The 6,801-nt window shown below is 54.1% G+C and overlaps 1 pseudogene; it reads left to right on the plus strand.

Moving 5' to 3' along the window:
• Positions 1 to 5,071: 5,071 nt before the first annotated feature.
• On the plus strand, positions 5,072 to 6,528 carry LOC124656377 (annotated as a pseudogene).
• Positions 6,529 to 6,801: the final 273 nt, after the last annotated feature.

Raw genomic sequence — 6,801 nt, forward strand, 5'->3', positions numbered from 1 at the left:
GAGCTCAAACCTTTGCATCCTTGCATCATCTTTCTTGGTTGTTATTTGGATCTTATCCATGTGATGTTTTAGAGCTTGTGCTTATTCTCATGACAAGCTCTAGTTCATCAAGAATGGTTTTTGCACGGGCAACTTGTTGCATTTTCAAGGTTGGAGGTTTTACCGGTATGTCTTTTTTAGATAGGTCAAACCTTTCACCATTTGTTTCTATCCTACATTGTTGGATTATGATGGTTCCCTGCATGATCTTGTAGAGCTTGTTCCTAGCTTTAAAACAAGCCCAAGATCATCAAAATCGGAGTCCGGATGCTAAAGTTATGCCCATTTTAGTTTCATGTTTCTGCCAGTTTTTAGGGGGGCGGATATTCCGGCCCAAGTTTGGGGCGGATAATCCGGCCCCCCCGAAAAATCCGGCCTCTGGGAAAATCCGGCCAAATATCCGGCCCCCATCCAGGGGCATGTTTTTTCTGGTCCTTAGCTGTTTTTCGGGGGCCGGATATTTTGCAAATATCCGGTCCGAAAAATCCGGCCTGAGCATACCCAAACGGTCATATTTCGATGGGAGGGGTATTTAAGCACCCCTTCTTCCTCCTTGGGCTGGTTGGTTCACTCTCTCTCTCTCTCTCTCCCCTCCATTGTTGTCCTTCAAAGCTTGCCCTAGTTCTTGATTCCTCCCATGATTCTTGCATATTCTTGAGGGAAAAGAGAGAGGAGATCTAGATCTACATCTTAACCAATCAAATCCCTCTCTTTGTGAGTGGAATCCTCTAGATCTAGATCTTGGAGAATTTTGTGTTCTCCTCTTTGTTCTTCATCTCTTATTCCCCCAATAGCTTTTGTAGCTTTGTTGGAATTTGAGAGAGAAGGACTTGAGCATCTTTGTTGTGTTCTTGCCATTGCATTTGGTGCAACGGTTTGAGTTCTCCACGGTGATTCGTGGTGGTGAAAGCAAGAAGGTTGTTACTCTTGGGTTCTTGGAACCCTAGACGGATTCTAGGCCTTTGTGGCGATTTGTTGGGAGCCTCCAATTAAGTTGTGGAAGTGTGCCCCAACCTTTGTGTAAGGCCCGGTTTCCACCTCGAAGGAAATCCCTTAGTGGAACCGTGACCTAGGCCTTTGTGGCGAGGGTCACCGGAGATTTAGGTGAGGCGCCTTTGTGGCGTTCAGTGTGTGGTGTGAGTACCGCATCTTGGGGTGAGGCCTTTGTGGCGTTGGTATGCATCGAGAAACCAGACCTCAAGGTGAGCCTCTTGTGGCGTTCGGGAGCACTAAGCCACCGCACATCTCCATCGGATATTAGCACTCGCAAGAGTGTGAACTTCGGGATAAATCATCGTCTCCCGCGTGCCTCGGTTATCTCTATACTCGAGCTCTTTCCTTATGCACTTTACCTTGTGATAGCCATCATGCTTGAAGTTATATATATCTTGCTATCACATACTTGCTTGTATTGCTTAGCATAAGTTGTTGGTGCACATAGATGAATCATTGCTTAGAATAAGTTGTTGGTGCACATAGGTGAACCATAGTATATAGGCTTTGGGCTTGACAAAGTAAACGCTAGTTTTATTCCGCATTTGTTAAGCCCATCTCGTAAAAGTTTTAAATCGCCTATTCACCCCCCCTCTAGGCGACATCCATGTCCTTTCACCTACCCCCATCCTGGGTGAAAGCCCAAAAGCCGTTGGATTGGATGGAGACGGCGGATGGGCATCGTTCCCTCCTTGGAGGCGCCGTCTTGGGACCGGTGGTGTAGCGGCGAGTGATTCTATGGTTGGTGAGCTTCTGTTGGCGGCGTGATTGATGCTCAGCTCCACTGCGTCTTCGAGTTCTTTGGCTGCTCCCAAGCTTTCCCCTTTTTGAAACTGTCCGTTGCACCGGTGTGCCTGTCATGGCGAGGTGGTCTGTGTGGTCTGCCCAGTTGGCTTCCTAGAATGTATCTCTCCTTGTTCTAGGGTGAACATCTCCACCCGCTGACGGTACGGCGCCCTGCGATCCAGTGCGAGAGGGTTGGTACTCTCTTCTGCGATGGAGGAAGATGTTTCTTCGTTGACATCGTTGGTGATCACTGTATGCTGCCCTCTACTGCTTCTGTTTTGGCTCCCTTGCGAGGAGGACATCCAAGCTACGTTTCTGGTTTATCTTTGTGTGTTCAAGTTGGATGTTGTGTTGTAAGCTGTTTCAGCTTTCTTGTATCAATTGGCCGCACGGCTTTATTAATTTAAAGCAGAGCTTCATGCCTTCAGTTTTTTTTGAAAAAACAACAACACGGTTGCCAGGAACAACAGTAAGAGCATCTCTAGCAGACACTGCATATCATCCACCATATAGCAATTTGGATATGCCGGCTTTCGCTGTTTTTTTGGACAGGCCAGATCAGTGGTCTGGCCTGGATTTGTTTTCCAGGCCGCAACCTAAAACTGCTCTCGACCGCTATATATCCTGTTCGGAGACCCGATGCGAGTCAAACACCATCCGCCTCGCCGCCGCTTCCATTCCCGCCAACGAGAAATCCGCCCCTTGTAGATCAGACTCCGGCGAGCAATCGAGCAGATCCCCTTCCTCCCATGTGCAGCAACGCTATGGTGTCCGGCGGAGGCCGAGGAGGCCGCGGAGGAGGGATAGTGGGCGTCGCCGGATCCCCTTCCTCCCGCGCCCACGAGCTGTCCGCCGCCGAGGAGCTCAAGCGGCAACGTCAGGCCTCCGATGCCGCGCGCATTCACGGCTCCTACCGCTACCTCCGGCAGGGCTGCAAGCCGCCGCACGCATTCGAGCGGCACGAATTGCGGTTCTACCGGGATCTGCAGCCACCGGCTCGAAGTCGCGCTCCATCGATCTGCTGCCAACAAGAAGGTGGAATGGCTCCGCGAGTAGGTGGCGTAGGACTCGATGACTCTAAGTGAGCTGCAGCTTGCTCCGCCGCCGCGGCACGAAGATCTCCGACTCCAGTGATCAGCGGCCGTGGCGGCGCCATTAACATAGAAAGCGGAGCACTAGGCTCCGTTGTTCACCTCCTTTCTCCGTAAAATGTACTGAACAATCTGGCGCGAATGTTTGTTTTTAATTATTCAGTTCGGTTTGCAGCTGGTATGTGCGATTGTTTTTCAGCCCGTAGATCTGCTTTGGGGTGGGGATCCCACCAAACGGTACCGCTCTCTCGTGTCGCCCCCTCCAGGCGACCGGGAGGGCGAACCCTAGCCCGCCGCCGCCCGCCCCCTCCCTCTCCCCCTCCTCCTCGCCGTCCTCGGAGGCGCTGCCGGCGAAGCAAGCGGCGCCGGTGAAGAGGGCGGCGGGGATCTGAGCCCTCAGCCCCCGCGCGGTTACTAGGCTGGAGGAACTCGGCGCCGGGATCTCCGTTGCCGCGGGCTGCGGCTGCTCGGTGGACTCCTCCCGGTGGTCTACCGGTGGTCCGCTGCGGTGGGGGCTCGGGTAGCCGGGCGGCGGCCACGGGTGGGTGGACGGCGCGGCCCTGCGGCGGGGGCGTCCGTGGTGGGCGCGGTCCATCTTCCTCGGCCGCGCGGGCGGCGTGGAGATGGCGGCCGTGGTTCGCGGAGTAGGGGCTGGTCCTTGCTCCGGATCCGAGGAGGAAGCCTCGCTCCTTCCCGATCCGCGCGCCCCCGCCAATCCCGGATCTTGGTGGTCTCCGGTCGCCGGATCCGGGTGCCCCGGCGAGTGGGTGGATGCTCGGTGTGTGGTGCTGGGGGAAACCCTTGGTCGGCCCGGCTGGCCACGACGAGGACGACGCCGCCGGCGCCGGCTCCCTTCTCGAAGGTCTCGTTGAGGTAACACCCCGGCTAACCCCTCCTCTAACCGGGCGAAAGCCCTGGTTTCTCCGTGCGGATGGCGGCGGCGTTGAGGCGTCGTTCCCCTTCTTGGAGGCGTCATCCGGGGAACCGCAGAGGTGCGGGCGTTGCGGCTGTGTTTGGTGGTGGCCGTGGCGACGGTTCTTGCTCGGCGTCGCCCTCGCCCATGTCGTCTGTCAAGTGCTTGGTGCGGTGTCCGGCCGTGGAAAGGCCATTGCTTGCTGGTCGACGCCCTCGCACGGGCGAGAGGGGAAAGGGTTCCCCTCTACGGCAACAATGGCGGTTTGGCGGACGCGTATACGGGCTTTGGTGGTCTTGTTCGGCAACACGGGGTGGTGGCGTCCCTTCCGTCGCTTCTTCTGGGTGCGTCTTTGTCCCGGCGGCTTCGGTACGATGTTGCGGTGGTGCCTGTGGTGGTGGTGGTCTCGGTGAAGCTTTACGGACGCTTATGGTCGATTCTCCCCCGGCGGCCTAGTCATCTTAGGTCCGCCGTGTTCTTGGGGGAAGCTGCTTTGCCTCCGATGGTTCGACGCCCTTCGAACCGGGGCGAGGGACCGGGAGTCCTTTCCGGAGGTGAAGACGGTGGAGCTCGGGTCTTAGTTGTTCGGCTGGAGTAGACGTCGGCGTGTTCCCGGCTGCTTTCTCCTCAACCTCGCTGCCTTAGGAGTCTTCTCGGTGTCGTGATGTGGTCTAGGCATCTCTAGCTGTGTTTCAGGTGTATCCTTAGTCTGCTTGGTGCCTGTTTCCTGTAAGCTGTTTGTAAGCACTCTTGTATCTGCCGTATGTGGCTTTATTAATTTAAAGCTGGGCCTTTGGCCTTATGTTTAAAAATCTGCTTTGGGGTGGTGTTTGGGGTATGGGGTTTAGGGTGTAGAGATGCTCTAACAGAGGACTTCAACACTAAAAGAAAGGCAAAGCTCAAGAACTTCGTGGACTAAAACAAAGAACTAGCGTCCTTCCCATAATCCCAGTGAACTACAATATACTGTACAAAACATAGAACAAATCGGCGGTGAAAAATAAGTCGTAATTTAAAAGAGATTTTGGGCGCCCCAGCAGCCGATGCACTTGCCTTTGCCCGGAGTAGATCGCGCCAGCGAGGAAGAAGGGCGCTCGCGGAAGATGGCTTGTGCGCGGAGAAGAAGAAATAAGGGGGGCGGTGATTCCTGCTGGGATCATTTCAGCCAGCCGCTCGCTGGCGAGGTCGGGCGCACGGAGCAGCTGCCACCGGCTGCCATAGCTCCCTGGTCGGGGGAGGGAGGCTGAAAATGGCGAAGGAACGACAGATCGACGGGGGTAATGGCGACGGAATCGGAGACCAAGGCGGCAGGCTTGGAAGGAGTCGTCCAGCTGCTGCCGCCGCCTCATCGATCGGCATCAAGCAGTTGGCGGAGGTGGTGGTGGTGCGGCACGGCGAGACTTCATGGAACGCCTCTCATATTATCCAGGGGCAAATGGATCCGGAGCTCAACGAGACCGGCAGAAGCCAAGCTCTAGTGGTACGCACGGTTCCTCGAATCATGATGCAGGAACATAGCAAAAGAATTTATCTAGGATCTTGTCTGAATTTGAATTTAATCGAAGGTTGCGCGTCGGCTGTCGAGGGAAGCCAAGCCGGCGGCGGTGTACTCCTCCGATCTCAGGCGCGCCTCCGAGACCGCTCAGATCATAGCCACAGCCTGCGGCGTATCCAATGTATGTATCCGACCATGACACGCTCTCGGTCCATTTCGGTCTGAGCTAGCTAGTAGTTAACAATCTACCGGTTGCTGATTTAGTGATTTTATGGATGTATTTCTTGATCCGTTCGTTTGATTTCAGCTGGTGTTTGATCCGGCGCTGAGGGAGAGGCACATGGGAGATCTCCACGGCCTGGTGTTCGACGACGCCGTCAGAAGGAACCCTGAGATCTTCTCTTGGAATGGAAGGACCCAAGAAATCCCTGTAAGCTTCCATACTTCTGTCGAAAAGCATGTTCTACACTTCTACTCCTCTTTTCAATTTGTACGTAGTCCACATTGAAATATCTAAAGCATCTTATAATTTGAAACGGACATGTCAAACCTTTCTCAATTCCAACACAAGTAGAGCCATATTAATTTGTGAAATTCCAGCATTCCAACAGATAAACCGACTTCACGAGAAAATTTATCTTGCATTGCGTCGAAAATTTTGTGATCAAGCATTCCCCAATTTCTGTAGGGTGGTGGGGAGAGCCTTGATCAGCTGTCGCTGTCTCGTACCTGAACACTGTCGCTGAGAAACACAAGGGTAAGCATGCAATTCTCGCCCCTGACAATCTGTGACTAGTCCATCGTCGATTGAGAATCCTTACATATGTGACATGCTGCGTTGACAGGGGAGCGTGTGATCGTGGTCACCCATGGCGCGAGCACTGAGGAGCTCTGCTTGCACGCCGACCCAACAAGCCCGGTGCGCGGGAAGCTTTTCAACACTTCGATCTGCCTGTTCCGTATCGGCGGCGGCGAATGGATCCTTGAGAAGGCCGGCGACGTCGCCCATCTCGGCCAAGGCGGGTTTCTGGAGGACGCGTTCGGCGGCGATGGCGCGTCTGCCTGACCGCGATGTGCTGCTACTGGCGTTTCCATTTCTCAGATGCATTCGCCAGTTCACAGCTTTACACAAAGCCGATTAGACCGGCCAATGTTATTGCGTTGTTATTTTGGAATTGCACAGGTTTACAAGAAATTTCTTTGGGTCGCTGGAGTGAACTTGAACTTCTCGCGTGTCATTGGTATTTGGTAGAGTCGAAAGTTTGATTTGGTAAGGGTCTACCGGCCACTGGCAATACATTGCGATCGGTGGAGTCCGGCTGCCTTCTCGAAATATTTAGAGTTTGTTGAAGGGGAGTGCTCCGGTGTCCCCCCTTGGCTCCATACATCTGAAAATGTTAAGAGCGCACTGGGATCTACTCTCAAATTGCAGGATCTATGTCTGGATTACAGTAGTTTGGGGAAATCTCACACCAGTTTCTACG

Source organism: Lolium rigidum, chromosome 5, assembly GCF_022539505.1.
Source record: "Lolium rigidum isolate FL_2022 chromosome 5, APGP_CSIRO_Lrig_0.1, whole genome shotgun sequence".
Lineage (NCBI taxonomy): Eukaryota > Viridiplantae > Streptophyta > Magnoliopsida > Poales > Poaceae > Lolium > Lolium rigidum.